Raw genomic sequence first — 18,734 nt, 5'->3', positions numbered from 1 at the left:
CCTCCTCCCCTCTTCCTTTACCCTCGCCAGACAGCCTGTGGACAGCCTTCTCAAGCTTCCGGCACTCCTGGCCAGCTGGGAAAGGAAAGGCCTTTCCAGACCCTTGAGCTCGCCAATAAGCCTTTTTTTTTCCCCCACTCAAGAGCCAGAATTGGGAGATTACAAAGCCACTGTCACAAAATGGTCACTAATAGAGGTTTTAAGGGACCAAGGGGAAAGAAAGAGTTTCTGGGTCAAAGAAAAAGAAAGAAAGTGGCGGAGTTTCTTGCAGTGTAGTCATGGTTTTCCATAGTCTGCTGATAATCAGAGAAAATCTTTTCCTTCCAAGGGACCTCGGGCAGGCTGGAAGATGTGTCTCTAAAATCTGTTCAGAGCCATATTTCATTAGTTTTATTTTATGAGAAGCTTTCGTTTTGAGCATTAATCCCAATTCTCTAATGAAAGAAAAATTTAAGTTGATATTTTATGAAGAGGTGTAAACATTGGTACCAGATCCCTGTTTCACATGCAGACTTCCTGGGGACCTGGTGGGAAAGCAGCTTGAGACAGTCACTCATTCAGATTGTGTTAATGTGCATCAGGGGACTCAAGCGTAATTGTTTGATTTGACTTGTGATGTAGATCTTTTCCAAGGCTGGCCTTAGTATGTCTTGGCCCAGGAACCTCCTTGGCCCTGGTCTCTCAGGTAGTGCTGACTCTCTGATTTGGTCTGGTATTATCCAGGGTCCACTAGGCTCTGTAAATTCCAGCTATTCTCCAGGGCCAGGTTTGTACTGGAACCAAAGCTGCCTCTGCAGTGGCCAAGGGGAAAGGCCCAGTGAGGAACAGCAACTGCAGAGTTGTGTGGCTCAAGTGAGGCCACCATACCTTTCCATGGAGGACTGAACGTCTGTCTCCTCCTCTCACCATTGTCCAGATACCCAAGCCATTAACAGTATTAGCAAAGTATTTTTTTCTTTCAGGCTGATCCTGGAGAAGAGATACTGTATGAATCTCTTTTTCCTAGGAAAGTTCCCATGAGTCTTATGGGAACAGAGCACTGTCTAACTTCATTTACTAACACTTAGGACCTACACAAGGCGAAAATGTGTTCTTAAGCTCTACCTTCAGAACAATGGATCTACTTACTCTATGTCTACATAACTATAAGCAACCAGGCAAGTAGTTCTTGACAAAACAAAAGCAAATCAACCTTATAAGTGAACTGACCTTCTAACTTAAACTGCAGAATCCAGTGCCAATCATCAAATCAATATTTTCCAGCTTCAACAATTTTCAAAAATCCTGTCTTCACCTATCAGTCCTTTATATACATCTCATTCACTCTTCTGTACAAATTTATTAGATCAATTGTTATTCATAGTTTTTAGATAAGGAAGCTGAAACTCAGGAGAAATCAAGTAACAATATCAGTGTCACACAGATTATATAAAAGATGGATGCAAGATTTGACTCCAGTTGTCTTTGGCCACAAAGCTCCTTTTCTTCTACCATTCACATTCTTCTGGTACAGCCCTGGGACCATTTCGGATGAAGAGGGATAGCATGGTTGGGAAACAGGACTCTATTCTGTCATCCTCACTATCTCTTCCATGTTTACTTTACCTGTTCTACACATTGGGTTTTCATAAAAGACTTTCCCTGAAGGTAAGAAAAATTGGAACACCAGATACTATACCATTTGTCTCCCTATTTCAGACTCCTTATTTAGGAAAATATAGAAGCTAAGACAGCGATATATGGCTGATGAGATATCTTCTAAGGATACAATTTCTGAGTGATCATGTGAAACATTAATTGGTTATCATGTTAACTTACTAGACAATCAGAGATGATACCCTAAACTCCCTGGTGGCCCAAATTTTTTCTCATAGACCAAAATATTAATTAAGGTAAATGAAAACGAATGCATTTCAGGCCCTTTAAAACCTTTTACATTTGGGAGAAAATATCAAATTTCCTCTGCTCTTGTGATTTGGAAAGGATAGGCTATTGACAATTAAGACAAGTGACCCTCCAATCCGAATAGTGCCTCTAGTTAAAGTAAAAGAGTATGGGTAATACACGTCACCCCCTGGGCTATGGTTTTTGAAAATGCCATCTATCATTAACATTTCCTGATTTCTCTGCACAATAGGGGGTACCAAAATGCATACCATTTGGTACCACTATCTATGCCAGTGGTACTCTGACACCTTTAAGGATGGAAGACGCAATGACAAGGTATGTGCCCTCAAAGCTTAGCTGTCGCAAGTGGTTCTTGAACAGTCACAACTGCCTTCTGGCTTCTTGCTGATCTTGCTTAGCCTTGCTTACAGATGATAAAATATGTTTGTCTCTTCTCACCTCTCTCTCCTTCTCCTCCTTCTCTCTCTTTCTCTCTGTGTATGCAGTGTGCAGTGGTGTGTGTTTGTGTGTGTGTCAAAGAGAGAGAGAGGCAGAACTCTGATCAAGTGAAGTTGGTGTATTTCAGGAATGATTTCCCTTTCTCTTGATTTATCAACCTCAGATGTGTCTATCAGGGACTTTGCTTAACAGTTAATGCCCTTTCTTCAGAAACACACTTCCACATTAAATACAAAGGATACAATCAAAGCCCCTTACCTTGGGTGTCTAGCTCCTCCCACTAGGCCCACTCCCCAATCTGGCTCAAAAACCAAGTGAAATGGGTCTGTGCGCCAGGCTGCTCTCTACTGCCATCTCATGGTGAGCCAGCCTTTTTCCGAGAATTAACCTCTCAGTTGGTACAGACCCTCCTAGACTAAGTAGACAAATTATGAAGGGTCCTATCCAACAGAAGAACAGTCTTTATAACAGATTGCTTAGACATAAGTTGAAAATAACTAAGGAATTACCGAATGAGTCATAGTTTTAGCAAGGAGTATATCAGCACCTGATTTGAGAAATAAGAAACCGCGACATAGGAAAAGGGGAATCCTGGGGAAGCAGCAGATTGAAAAATACTAGAATCTTGGAGACATATTTATAGGAACTAACAGACTTAAAACTGCACCAAGAATCAGTAATGATTTCAACACAATCACTAGGACAGCCTACTTGTGTCTCACAGGGTCTGTGTAGAAGTTCAGATTTACCATGATATTCATCCAGTCACGGCATACCACTGTCACTGTTTGAATAGAACTGCTTACTGATCTGACTCTGTTTCCTCAAATATTCATGAAGCAAAACAGTCACATGTCCCAGTAAATTAACAGTCTTTCTTTCATACTTGGTTGCTTCTTCTCTTATCACTTGGTCAAAACCAGTAGTATTTTCCTCTATACACATCATACGACTCGCCTTGCTCCAACAACTGCCTACCAGACATGGTCATTACAGTAGATATATTTAGTTCCTGAAAGCATAACTTTACATTGATTAAAATTTTGAAATGACTCCATAAAGCATTTTTGGTATATGACATACAGCAAACTGACCCAGATTGTTATCCAAATGGTAGGTTTAAAGCAGTGTTTTTAATATTTATCTTTATTCTCCTTCTATAGTGTTTTTTCTAAACTGGCAAAGAAGGTTTAAAAATCAAAATAAAACTTGAATTTTGATCTATACTAAATCAAGAAACCAATCTGAAAAGCTAAACTAACCTGACTACTTAGTTGAGCATATCCAATCCAATATAAGGCAAAAATCCAAATAAGATGATATATATTTCCCTAAGAAGAATGAACTTTCCAAATTCAAGCTTAAATCAAATCATAGTATCATTCCATGTGGAAGAAACAGAATTGCAGAAGACCCATGCCTTACTGTTAGGAGTCTTGGTCTTCCTTAGGATTCCAGGCTGTCAATCTGTGGCTGAGCGATCCAGGACTCTGCATTCTATAGTAAAGAGAAAAGAAAATGAACAAAAAGATATCAGGATAGGTACAAATGCAGCAAAAGTGCATTCCTTACAGACTACTAAGGAAATAGAAAGTAAATTGAATTATGTTCATAATCCCTCTTTAAGCAATACTAGCCCTCCATCAAAAATATATATATATATATATTTCTCCACACAAAGCCAATATGTAAGCTGGTAGTTTTGTACAGGGCCTTAGAAACTACGCAATGTGGTTACTAAAGGTAACAAGACCATGTTAGGAGGAACAGGATAAGGAATGAAATAATGCCAAGGCACATATGACAACATTATTTCCTTCTCAGTACTTCAGGGAAAAAGTTTTACGTTGGTTAAAGTGTGTCTCTAGTTTTTGCTCATCTCTCTTTTAAACTAACCTAGGTCTTGGTAGACCACAAGATACTGCTAGAATTTACTAATCGAGTTCGTTTCCATTGTATTCATAGTTACATCTTATATATTGTCACGTCTCATATTTATTACAAGCCATAGGAATATCCATTTACCTACTTAGAGATAAAGAGTTTTCTTTTAAAATGATTTTAAACTTAAGAGTGTGTCAATGTAAAGAAAATCTGAAGTAAATAATAGTACTTTTAATATACCAACACAGGAAAAATCATGAAGGTATTAAGTAGGTGACTAAGTTTGTGTAATTTTATTTATGTAAATGATAAAGGTAAATATCTATGGGATACTGGAAGCTACATCATGACAGTCGAGTATTTCTATATTAACCTGATCTCCAATATCTGGCACAGTGCATGGCACATAAAAGGTACTTGATAAATATTTTCCAAAATAAAGAAACAGATAAATAGCTTCTGGAGAATCTGGAAGATGTTTAGATGTCTGAGCTGCTGGTAGGCATGGAGCAGGGCTTGCTCATCACTATAATTCTAACACCTAGTAAAGGTCCTCGATCTAACAGGACTCCACAAATACCTATTGAATATATAACTAAACAGGCTTAAGTCTCTTGACTTTAAAAAATTCTCAAAAAAATTCAAAACATAAAGACCATTTCTTTCTTACTATTCTTTCTTACTACCACCCCCCTCAAAAAAAAAAAAAAAACAACAACTTTGGAGCAATATTTTCAAAAGTCTTTTGAGTTTTGACAATGGTGTTCCAAGGTGGGGGAAATCTACTGAGGTTCAGAAAATAAGAGGATGTGCTGCTGTAGATAATTTTAGAAAAACAATATTACATCCAACTAAAAATTGATTTTTTATCATTGCCATGCACTGACAATTCTCAGCCAAGTCAGTAATAAAATCTGCCACCAGGCAGATAGCTCCAATACCTCCCACCTGGTACACCACAGAGTTCAGAAAAGATGGGCTCTTTACCTAAACTAAGAAATTATTGTGATGAGGAATTTGGCAGTGACAAACTTTCTGAACCCAGAGACCTCAAGAGTTCAAGGGTGGATGGAAAGGGAAATCTAGGAAAGCTATCCTACAGAGAAAATTCCAAGGCATCCTAGACAGGGTAGCATAGAAAGGTTTACTTGGGAATCATCCTACATGGCTTTCCAGTGTGTTGGTGAAGGTAAATGGACGCAGCCCAAGGACAGGACTACTTCCTCTGGCCTGAGTGTCTACCGGTTATGGGACAATTTTAACTGTGCCATCCAAACGTTGGATACTGGATACTGGTAACTGCTCTGTGCTTTCTTTGGCATCACTGCTATAGACAATAACCAAGGACGTGTTGCTTTAATACCTGCACAGCCTATCAACAGCAAATAATACAAAATTAGGGGTTTTGATCAGTAAGTGGTCTTATGGAAAGTCTTGAGGTAGCTTGATAACTCTCTCTTGCTCTGAACTTGCTCCCCATAACCCAGCTCATTTCATATCTAGTGTTAACTCCTCCAAGGTTATCATCTCAGCTGGATGTGGGTCTTGCTGAGTTGTCTCCCTTCTCTGATGCCAGCATTCATTCACTTAAACTGAGGCCATGAATCTGATAATTCTTGCTTCTCACTGTCTGCTTCCTGGCTGAGTTAGGACTCAGGGTTTAAGCCACTGTCTCCAGAACATTTTATTTCCTGTTCAATTACAAAAGTTGATGCAGTCTCCACTTCTCAAGCCAAACCTGCTATTATGAGAAAACCCCAGTGGTTGGGTACTGTCAGCTGTACCCAATTTTTTAACAAAGAAGAAACATAGATATCAGTAACATACATACACACATACATATACATACACATGTATATGGGTACATGTATACATATACATAGTGTCACATAGGATTTAAATTAGAAAGGAGGCTGAGGTTTCTGATTTCCTTGACTACATTCTTTTTCCAGCAAGAAGACAAGTCTAGTGCAGAAAGTGACAGACAGTGATAGAAGCCCATTATTTACATAACATATGTACTGGCCTATGCTTCAAGTACTGTTACATAAACCGTCTCATCTGAATCCAACACTGCTGATATTGTTTTTCTCATACTACAGATGAGAGAAAACACTAAGGACCATCGAAGCGAAGAAACTTTTCCCAGATCACATAGCCAGTAGGGGAAGGAGTCCAAACTTACCTTCTTTCTGCCTGCTGCCCTAGCAAGCACATCTACTAAATGACACCCATACTGCTGGATTAGGTCCTACAAAAACCCATGATGATAAAGAATTCTATCAGTTTTCTCTTAACATCCCATCATGGAATGAAAAGAGACAATGTCCTAAAGTGAAGCAAAATGCCATGATGTGTAAAAGGGATGTGATGAAGGTAGAGAAACAATCCCACTGCCATTTCTCACATATCTAGATCAAGTCTTACAAGTTTTTCCCTAATTAAACAGCCTTTTTTATTCTTCCATCCCTTCCTCTACTTCTCAGTCGGCCATTTAACTAACATTTTCAGGTTGTTTTTTTCCCACAAATTTGCCAGCCTTCTTGCATTTTCAGCCTTCACATGTTTAATGAGAACACACTGGGTATAAGGCCTTATGTCAATCCACCTACTATAGGTTGCATTTTCTAGCAAGCATTAGCATAAATACCAACATGTTTACATCATAATTACTTTAATTCTCTTGGCCCCTACTAGACCTGGAGTGTGTCATTCCACAGTGATTTCAGGGGTAAGAAATGATTACTAGTCCATGAAACAAAAATTACAATAAATGCTTGGAAACTTGGCACACTGCTTCCGAAACCATCCCAACTTTGCATTAGGGAGGGCATAATGCTTTTATGTTGATGTGAGCCAGTCACCATTTTCTAGGTCTTCGGGTTCTCATTTATAAAACAAGGATCAAAATTCTTATCTTTACCTTTTCTCCATGAACAGTTGTAAATATGAACATTTTGGCATCTGAAAAGCATGTCAAAAAAAGCATGTTTTTCCCTGGAGAAAACCACTAGGTAAATATTATTATAGAACTGGCAAGATCCTTTCCTGGATTTACAACTTACAAGCAGGGACCTTTCCCTATCATAGGTAAAAGAGTTTAGCACAACCAGCAATGTTGCAAAGTAAGTGTCTAGGAAGTAAGAATTTTAAATGGCATGTGAACAATTCAATTACTTATTACATAATTACATATGAATATACAAAGGTCTATATTTGGGGCTTATTATTAATAACCAGATAATTAACAGTAGCAGAGGTTGAAGTCAGAAGTCAGAGGCCCACTTTAAATGGTTGCAATTTTATGAGGGAGAGTTCCATTTTTCTTACAGAATAGAGATTTATATATTCACTGGTAAAGCATATTTATTGACTATGCAGGCAAAAGCACTGTGGATATGGGATAGAAAAAGTCTTGTATTTATTGAGCACCTATCATATTGTGGATGCTGTGCAAGGTGCATTTACTTGTGTGTTTGTGAGTGATGGAAGTGGGAGAATGAGGAGGTGAGAAGGTGTAAGAGAGAGAGGAATGGAGTATTCTAGCTGGAGTCTCAGCTCTACTCATCACTGGGATTCATACATGCCTGGCCGACTTGTGACATTATCCATCTATTTGCACAAGGGAGATAAGAATCCCTTAAGGGTACTAATTAAGACAAACTGGCTTGGTCCATGACAGTACGTCATTTATTAACGGGGTATGACAATCCATGGGACCGCCGCTTTGATTTGTGTTCCGACCTACCTGTACGTGGACTCATATATATCCAGGTACTTGTCTATTAAAGAGGTATTTAAATTAAACTAGAGAGAGAGAAGAAAGTCTCCATTTTGGCAAGGGTGCAGGGTAGTTCGTGTACATGCAAGACTATGAAGAACACAGTACAACTTTGGCGCCTTGAGAGGTTGAGTAACTCGGCCACACCACAGTGGTGGCAGTACAGAGTCTCCATGGCAGCATGCTGGCAGCTCCTCAAAATAATAGTCTGAGAAGAGTGAAAAGTAGACCTGACTGTAGAATATATTCCTGGCAAATGTGGGGGTACCAGGAAGCAGGGCTCTTGGCATAGAACTGGGCACGGGCAGCAGTGGCTTGGCATGAAGTTGAGAAGCTAGGTATCACCAAAGGCACTTGAAGCAGGATGTGATGGTGGTGGTTGGGGGCGGTGGGAAGGCTGATGTCATCTGATAACTGAATGCATTTCTTAATGAACACATATGAGACACCCCTAGGGACAAGGTGCTGCAGTGGCTGAACTTATTACCATAGCAATGGGTGGTCCATCAGAGAAATGCTACTTACCATTTATGTGACCCTGCAAGATATGTCTTACACAAAATATACGTTTAACTGTGATAATGGAAGGTCACTGTCCTCATCTTACTGATGAGTAACTGTAGCTCAAAAAAGTGAAATCTTGTTGGGATTCCTATATAGGTTGAGCAGTGTCCCCTAAAAAGATACATGCATGCCCTAATCCCTAGAACCTGTGAATATTATCTTTTTTTTTTTTTTTTTTTTTTAAGATTTTATTTATTTATTTGAGAGAGAGAATGAGAGATAGAGAGCACGAGAGGGAAGAGGGTCAGAGGGAGAAGCAGACTCCCCGCTGAGCAGGAAGCCCGATGTGGGACTTGATCCCGGGACTCCAGGATCATGACCTGAGCCGAAGGCAGTCGCTTAACCAACTGAGCCACCCAGGCGCCCCTGAATATTATCTTATATGGCAAAATATATGATTAAGATAAGGATCTTGAGAGGAGGAACTTATCCTGGATTATCCAAATGACCTCCAAATGCAATCACATGTATCCTCATAAGAAAGAAACAGAGGGAGTTTTGGGGCACCTGGTGGCTCAGTTGGTCTGACTCTTAGCTTCAGCTCAGGTCATGATCTCAGGGGTCATGGGATCAAGCCCCAGGTAGAGCTCTGAGCTCAGCAGGGAGACTGCTTGGGGATTCTCTCTCTTTGCCCCTCCCCCATCTTGCACATGTGCAAAAGCGCATGCTCTCTCTCTCTCTCTCAAATGAATAAATAAATCTTAAAAAAAAAAGAAACAGAGGGAGTTTTGAAACACACACACAGAGGAGAAGACACACAGAAAAAGAGGGGGCAATGCGATCACAAAGGTAAAGATTGGAGAGGTGCAGCCACAAGCCTGGAGCCATCAGAAGCTGGAAGGGGCAAGGAACGGCTCTGTCAACACCTTGGTTTCAGTTCTGATCTCTGGAACTGTGACACCATGCATGTCTGTTTTAAGCCATCCACTCTGTGACAATTTGTTACTACCATCATAGGAAACTAATACAGTCACACAATTATCTAGTAAAAAGAGGAAACATGTTTCAGATCTAAGTTTGTCTGATTTTAAAGTCTGTCTCTTTGGGCCTTGCTGGGATGCCTCCTAAATACCATCAGTACATGCGGCAGCCGTATACAGTTCTTGGGTCTTGCAGAATACTTACCATCTGCTTTAGTCAACACGACCTTTTATTTGGAAATGCACTAAAACTACTGGATATTTTAAGATTTAAATGAAAAGTATATGCAGTAAGGGCTATAGGAACTGAATCAAGAGAACTTGTTATGGTCAAAAATGATCAGGAAAGACTTTACGGAGAAGGCTTTGAATTGTGAGGAAAAGGATGCTCATAATTGAATAATTGTGAAGGACCAGGTAGAACTTTTCAGAGTCTCTGAAGAACAGCTTAAGCAATATTTCAAGGGGAAAATGACAAGCTCCATGCAGAGTACACTGTGTAACTCAGCTTGCAACTGAAAAACTTGTACTAAAACGAGAAACTAATTAGATTTAGATCTTGATTGTTTCTGTTATTGCTACAGTGGATTGTTACTATCCCTTCTAGAATCTGAGGTATTCTTATTTACTTACCGGAGACTCTTCTTAAAAAAAAATCCTTCCCACATCCAAATTCATTATTGGATTGGTTTTGTAGCTACATCTCTTTGTGGCCAGGCATCTTCTTTCTGTCCACGTGCCTCTTTCAATGCCATCTGTTTTGCTAAAGGATTTAATGAATTACAAGCGAGGCCAGCAACTGTATATACAGGGCTACAAAGATCCGGTTCTTGAAGAAAAGGTTTTAGCTTTACATCAGCCCTTCCTTCTCCACCAAGGTGAATTAAGTAATATTTACAAGAGGCGAAATTACCTGTACTCTTGCCTAACATAATAAAGAAAAAGAGAAAGCCTTTTATCTATTCATTGTAAAAAGAGTAATCACAATTTGCTACGGCTCACAGAAACAGGAAAAAACGATAACAACAAACCACCACAACTAATGTGTTTTTCATTTTATCTGAGAAACTTAAGAATTTGGTAGTCTTAACTCTAGTTCATTATGTCCAACGATTTAATCTCTGACGGCAGCGTAGCAAGAAATATGTTTATGTCTCAGGTAACAACAGCGTCACCCCAGATCGATATTCAGAGAGACTGTGGGAAAGAGGTTCAGTTTTTGCAAAAACACCTATGTATGTCCCACCTGAGAACAGAGAAGCTGAGATGGGGCATTGAGGTGTGGCATCCACTCTCTGGAATCGCTAATCAGGCAACATCTGTATTGCCACAAAATATGGAGTATTAAAAAGGTTTAAAGCATCACCTCTGCCTTAAAAATCTAGTTAGAGAGATGAGACACAGGTCTTAAATTTTAAATAATAGCCCCCAAACAATCAAAACAAAAAGAACCCAAAAGAAGAGTTTAAGAAAGCAAAAATAGCCCAAGACAGGACACATTTAATTATCAATAATTGCTACAGGATGTCAGAGAAATAGAGAGAACAGAAGTCATCTGGAAAAGCTCCATGGCAGTACCAAGATTTGAAATGAATCATGCTGGCTGAGTACAAAAAGCCAAAAAAAAAAAATCAATATCTAGAATCACCAAAGGGTGCCTTTATGAATATTCAGAAAACTCTGGTAATACACAAGGACTATCTTGCTCATGAGGCAGGATCAAATCTAATACACATTGACTTGAACCAGTAAACATTTATAGCCTTTTTCATCCATCCCACCATATAAATGTGAAGATGCAAACAAAAACATTTATTCCTTGCTTATTTTAAATGTGTTCTGCAAGTGGAAGCTCTAATCTTATGGATTTTATCCTTCCAGGACTAGGGTGTTTGTACTGATCTTAGTTCATCTTCTTAAATTAACATGCAAGGACAAGATTTTCCATTCCAAAGAGCATGCATGACTCATCCAAGGACAGAAAGCAATTAAATTTCCAAGAAGCCTCTTCCTAACATCCTGTACACCTCACTTTATCAATAAGAATTTACTTAGAATCATGATTGTGATGATGATTATTACTACCACTAATTTTAATGATGGAAAGACTCTGGTTCCATGCCCTCTGTGATACTGTCATATGATTATCAAATCTGACAGACAAACCTCAGATTTCTTGTTCTGCATGTTTCAACCTAACCACTTGCCCAATAAATATTCCAGAATGTCTGTTTTATACATGGCAGATATAATGGTGAAGAGGAAAGCTATAAAGTCTATGTGTTCATGCAGTTTACATCCAAGCATGTTTGTGTATGTGTGTGCATGTTAGGGGAGACAGACTATAAACAAGTAGTTCAAATGAATAAAAGCAATTTTGATTGTGAGGTGTCTGCTATGTAGAAACAACAGTGTGATGAGATGGACAGTGACTGCAGAGGGTGGCTGTGAGTGGATGTACAGTTATTTTAGATGGTGTGGTCACTAAAGGCCTCTCAGAGGTCATACTTCAAGAATTGAATAAAGGCAGCAATGTAAAGACCAAGGGGAGAGTGGTCCAGCCAGAGAGAAGAGAAAGTATAAAGGTCCTGGGATAGAAATGAGCTTGTTCAAGGAGGCAGAGGCCAAGGGGGTTGGAGAATGAGAAGGGTACTGGTTGGAAAAAGGCAGGAAGAGGAAGTAGGCAGGAGTTAGACCATGTGGGGCCTTGTGGACCATGGAAATGACTCAATATGCTTGGTTAGGGCAAATATTAATAGTGATTTCATAAGATCAAGACAAATTTACTTGAATTAATTTCTAGGTCATTATATCTGCTCTTGTATGTTATGACACTTATTGGTAACAAACATTTTATACACTTATTTTCAATATTTACTAGAAATCTAACATTTACCAAAACCGAGATTTGTTGTTTACACAGTGTTATGATCCTATTTAAGCTTAAATAAGAAATGATAAGATTTTTGCAATATATTTTAATGTTCCCCACCTTCCCTCACAATACTTTCTACACAAAAGTTTGGAAAACAAAGGGAAAAAGCTATGATCACATAACACTAACAAATCACCTATTTCCAGTTGTCTTTGCTCCTTCTTACATCTGTCCTCAAGCATACAGCATCATGATGTAGCTTTAATCATGGCAGAAATATGATTTTCCTTCACTGCTTTCAAAGCACATTTAGAGTAGGGTACTTATTATTTTGTAAGATTTGGTCATTGGCAAGAAGATTTCTTGGCAACTCTAAATAAGCCTGGCAAACCAGGCTCCATTGATCACTGCTTGCAGTGATTTCCCCCTCTTATTGACTCAGATCTCCACTTCTTATCAAAATTGGCCTTTCAGGGTAAAAAAGGACTCGAGAAGAAAAGTAATTTCTGATAAGCAGTAATGAGCCTGACTCCTCCTTATGAGGCTCCCTGGGTATAAAAATTAGATTCTAAGTAATTCTAAATAATTTTTGAGAATTCACAGGAGGAGAATTCCTCCTCTTGGTTGAGTGTCATTTGGTTGCAAATGAGAAGACACAGCTGTGGGATGGCTAATTAGAAGACTTTAACCTCACCTCACTATGTCTTAACAAAACCTAGAAAATAGATATTTTTCTTAGTCTTTATGTAAGATTTTAAAGCTCCCTGACATGGGGATTTGAATATAGGGATCTAGAGAGCTTAAAAGGTCAATGGAGGAGTTACTGGAATTGATTTTTTAAGGAATGGATTTTATTTCATAAATTCATGTGTTATTCAGAAAATTGAAGTAGAAGGACCAAATACAGTATATTCTGCACTACTCCAGATTTCCCCCAGATAGTTATCTCTGATATTGGCCAGAGAGATGAAATCCTTTTAAATAGAACTTAATAGAGTTTTCACAGAAATTGTTAATAAAATTTAATACTGGTTTAAGTGGAAGGCTGTAGGAGAAAAAGGGAGAAAAATCTATCATTTGTTTTGTGGTTATTTTACAAGTTTTTAAATTTAAATATTTCCCCTTGCATGTATCACAGGCATCTCAAAATTAGTACAATTGGTACAGAATTCTTGATACCCACATTTACTTCCATTTGTTACTCCATGGTCCTTCCTAGCTTAGTAAATCACGACGCACCCAGTGCCAAATCAAACTAGATCATACTTGATTCTCCTCTCCCAGAGCCTCCTTCAACTCCATTCATATCCAATCCATCTGCAAGTCCTACAAAATATATCACAAGGCTGCAATCAAGGAGTCGCTGGGCTGTGTTCTCCTCTGTAGGCTCAACTGGAAAGTATCTGATTCCAAGCTTATTCAGGTTGTTCACAGAATTCATTTCTGTGCAGCTGTTTGACTGAGGGGGCTGGATTTTTGCTGACTATTGGCTCGAGGCTACTCTCAGGCCACATGGTGGCCACCAGAAGTTCCTAGAGGCTGTCATATGCCCTTGCCACATAGGTTTCCTTCAACATAGCCCCTCACTCCATTAAGCCTATGAGAATCTCCAATTCTCTTACTTCTATCAGTTTCTGTTTCATGTTTTGTAAGCTCTGTTTTTAAGTGCAGAAATACTTAAGATTGTTATGTTCTCTTGATGAATTGACTTCTTTGTCATTATGAAATGATACTTCGTGGTCATTTTCTAAGCTCAATATAGCCAGTCAGCTTTATTTTAATTAGTGTTATCATGATATAACTTTTTGTATAATTTTACTTTTAACCAATATTTGTTTTTATATTTTAAGTAAGTTTCTTATTTTCTTACAGGCAGCATATCTTGGATCTTGCTTTTTTATTCAATCTGATGATCTCTCATTTTTAATCAGGTGTTTAAACCATTTACATTTAATGTAATTATTGGTATCATTTCATTTAAATCTACCATGTTTTTCTTTGTTTTATATGTATCCCATCTCTTTACTCCCTTTCTCCCTTTTTTATGGAATGAATGTGTCCCCTCTACCAAATTCATGTTAAAACCTTAGCCTACAATGTGATGATATTTGGAGATAGGGCTTTTGGGAGACAGAGTTAGATTAAGTTATGAAGATGGGACGCTCATAATGGGCCTTATAAGGTGGCGCCTATAAGAAAAGGAAGAGAGAGAGATCTCCCTCCCCATCTCTACATGCCCACACAAAGGAAATGACATGTGAGGACATAGCAAGTAGGTAGCTATCTTCAAGCCAGGAAGAGAACTCTCACCAGAAACTGTGCATTGTCTGGCATCTTGATCTTGGACTTCCCAGCTTTCAGAACTATGAGAAATAAATTTCTGTTGCTTTTTTTTTTTAAAGATTTTATTTATTTATTTGAGAGAGAGAGAATGAGAGATAGAGAGCACGAGAGGGAAGAGGGTCAGAGGGAGAAGCAGACTCCCCGCTGAGCAGGGAGCCCGATGTGGGACTCAATCCCGGGACTCCAGGATCATGACCTGAGCCGAAGGCAGTCGCTTAACCAACTGAGCCACCCAGGCACCCCAAATTTCTGTTGTTTAAGTCCCCAGTCTATGGTATTTTGGTATGGCATCCTGAGCAGACTAAGACATCCTTTTTTCCTGCTTTCTTTTAGATTAATTGAATATATTTTAAAATTATTCCACTCTATATACCTTGTGGCTTACTAGCTATACCTCTTTTTTTTTTTTTACAGTGGCTGCTTTAAGGGTTTATAGTATATATATTTTTAAAATATAGAACTTCAAGTAATATTATGCCATTTCATACAGAGTGTGAGACCACTACAACAGTATACACCCATTTCTCCTCTCCCATTCTTTCATTATTTTTGTCATACATGTTAATACCACAGATATTATAGAACCCCTCAATATGTCATGATTATTTCTGCTTTAAATAATCAATTATATTTTAAAGATAATTTTAAAATAAGAAAACATATTTTAATATATGCATGCTACATGTTTACCATTTCCAGTGCTCTTCATTTCTTTGTGTAGATTTAGACTTCAGCTTTTTTCTGAGAGTCTTTATTTTGGTTTTTGTGTTTGAGAGATATTCCTGTTGAGTATACATCATTTTAGGTTGACAATTTTGTTCTTTTAGTACTTTGCTCTTCTGTCTGCCTGCATTGTTTCCAATGAGAAGTCTTCAATCATTCTTATCATTTTTGCCTCTGTATGGGCTGTGCCTTTGGCTACTTTTAAGATTTTCTTTTTATTACTTACTGGTTTTGGCCATTTGATTATGATATGCCTTGGTGTAGTTTTCATCGTGTTTTTATGCCTGGGATTTATTGAGTTTCTTGGATCTCTGGGTTTATATTTTTCATTAAATTTGTAAATTCCTCACCTTTATTTCTTCAAATATTTTTCTATGCCCTTCTCTTTTTTGAGGACTCCAAAAACAAATATATTAGTCTGATTGAAAATTTCCTACACTTCACTGATGCTGCTTATTTTTCATTTTTCAGTTTTTTCTTCCTCTCTGTGCTTCACTGTGGCTATTATCTATCGCCATGTCTTCAAATTCACTAACCTTTTCTTTTGTAGTGTCCAATCTTCTGATAATCTCATCCTATTTACTTTTAAATCTCAGGGTTTTTTTTAATCTCTATGTTTTATTTGGGTCTTTCTAAATATCTTCCATGTCTCTCCTTAATGTGTTCATGCTTTATTTTACTTTTTTGAGAATATGGAATATATTTTTAATATCCCTGTATGCTAATTCTTTCATATGGATCATATCTGTCTTTTTGTATTGATTAATATCTTCTCTTATACTAGGTGTATTTTCCTGCTTCTTTGCATGTATGAGAAAATTTTTATTGGATGCTTGATATATGAATTTTTTTATTTTTGTATGCTGAATATTTTTAAATTCTTTTTAATATGTTTGAGCTTCATTCTGAGACTCAAACAAATTCTTTGATAAGCTTTTCAAGGATTACCTATACAATTTGGTATGGAAAAATCAGAGTAGTCTTTAGGGCTAATTTTTCATTGCTATTAAGGCAATACAATTCTGAGTACTCTACCCAATGCCCCATGTATTACAAGATTGTTCCACTCTGTCTGGGAGGAACAAAAATTATAACAAGCCCCGTATAATCACTTGTGACTGTTTCACCTGATCCTTTATAGGTTTTTTCTCCAGATGTAGTGATTTCTTCACATCCTTGTGCTGAGCAAAACACAGTAGAAGACTTAAAGAGAACACTTTGGAGATCTAAAACGTCCTCTCTCTATGCAGCTCTCTCTTCTCCAGCACTCTGCCTTGCAAATTCTTGCCTCTTTGGCCTCTCTGAATTCTCAATCCCATCTCTTCAGTTCAAGGAAACTACTGGGATCTGGTTACAGCCTCTTCCTGGAAACTCTTGAGGGAGCAAGCTGAGATCACCATAGGGCTTGCCTCTTTTTTTTTTTTTTAACTTTCCATAGGTATCATTGTCTTATACTGCTTACTGTTCAATATCTTAAAACTAATTTTTTATAAGCTGTCTATTTTTTTTTCATTGTTTAAGGTGGGTGAATAATGTAGTCTTGGTCCCTCATCATTACTAGAAGTGGAAATGTGCAGGGATCTTTTCTTTTTATTTTGTGCCATGGCCTTTATTGGCAGTCTGGTGAAATCTATGTACTCTTCTCAGAATATTGTTATTAAATTCATAAAACCATAGCAAAGTAAACCAATTATCCTAAAATACATTTATCAAAATATTTTTGTAAATAATTGTGTTACTGTAATATATGTGCTTCTTTTTAAAACATTTAAAAATTCTAGCAGCAGGTCTAATAATTACCAAAATCTGAAGCAGTGTTGAGCATAAATAATATTTCCAGATATCTGCAGCAACTGTATGTATTATGAAAATATTTTTAATTTCTATTGGTGACAAAAAGAATTGCTAATGCTACTCAGATTTGGATCCTGCATTCATAATAGAAGGAATGCTAAATATCAGTTAGAGGTTAGTGAAAAGAGAGATGCATTTTTTTTTCTTATCCATGTTCATGGGCCTCTGCATCGTCCATGAACATCACAGAGGTCTACGGACCCTATGATAAAAAATGCCCCCCAAATCTTTGATTGTGGAGAGTAGGTCATGACAGAATTTGCTGCCTCCAACACCCTGGTTTCTCAAGCTTGCTGCTAGATCTTTATGTTCAATGTTACTGAAGTCCTAATGAACAACAGGATTAAATGGGATCATAGGTAAAGCCCTTACCATTGTGCATGGCACCCAGTAAGTGCACAATAACCACAATAACATTAGCTATTAATCATCATCACCATCTTTGTCATGGTGGGAGGGACCACTTTTGTGGCAAGGAATAGGCCAAAACATATATAATGTGAAAGGCCCCTCTTAAAGAAAATCAATAAAATATTTTCCTTTTGCCAACTTTATGAAAATTTATGGTTATGTGAATGCATTACTCGGGTCTCTCCCAGGGCCTCAAAGCCACCTGGCCAAGTAAGGATTCCTGAAACCTGAATTTCATTAACTTAATGGTAAACCTGCTTCTGTCTGACATTCTCCTCTTCCTTATCTTCATAAATTTTATCAGCTATCCATGATGGCAGAGTGATCTCTTTGTCCTCATTAAGGTGGAGGTAATCATGTTGGGAAATATGGAGGCGTGGTGGATATAGGAGAGAACAGCCACCAGGCCTAGCTTTAAACTTTGGAGCCCGTCACTGAGGGTTTCACTCCTGGGAGGATTATTTTCCATGTTCCCAACAACAGGTATATTAGAGTGAACCAGTGACAAAGAACAGAGAAAACCTCTAGAGAGCCCTGATTATGTTACTCCTTACTCTATTGCCATCACTTAGCAAAGTAATGGTAATGTGTTCAGTGTCACACAGTTAATGACTAGCAGACTCAAGGTTCAAACTTGAGCATTCTGACTCCAGTACTTATACTCAAAACTACTTAGTCACCATACCACCATATTGTAGTAGAATAAAATTCGAAGGTTCACTCAGAAAGCAACTGCATTTTAAAAAGGGTCATTCTACATGAACAGACATTTTTCCAAAGAAGACATCCAAATGTCCCACAGACACATGAAAAAGTGCTCAACATCACTCGGCATTAGGGAAATCTAAATCAAAACCTCAATGAGATATCACCTCACACCAGTCAGAATGGCTAAAATTAACAAGTCAGGAAACGACAGATGTTGGCAGGGATGCAGAGAAAGGGGAACCCTCCTACACTGTTGGTGGGAATGCAAGCTGGTGCAGCCACTCTGAAAAATAGTATGGAAGTTCCTCAAAAGTTGAAAATAGAG

At 38.1% G+C, this 18,734-nt stretch overlaps 1 protein-coding gene across 1 annotated transcript in view; it reads right to left on the bottom strand.

The window, feature by feature from the left end:
* SEMA6D (semaphorin 6D) overlaps positions 1-18,734 on the bottom strand; it is a 615,846-nt gene that overhangs the window by 307,157 nt on the left and 289,955 nt on the right. Inside the window, exon 3 of the mRNA XM_027570690.2 lies at positions 3,772-3,843. The gene's annotated coding sequence lies outside the window, so the exon portion shown is untranslated. The remainder of the gene's footprint in view (positions 1-3,771; positions 3,844-18,734) is intronic.

The sequence above is a fragment of the Zalophus californianus genome, chromosome 6 (assembly GCF_009762305.2).
Source record: "Zalophus californianus isolate mZalCal1 chromosome 6, mZalCal1.pri.v2, whole genome shotgun sequence".
Lineage (NCBI taxonomy): Eukaryota > Metazoa > Chordata > Mammalia > Carnivora > Otariidae > Zalophus > Zalophus californianus.
This window is presented reverse-complemented; position numbering and strand designations above follow the sequence as displayed.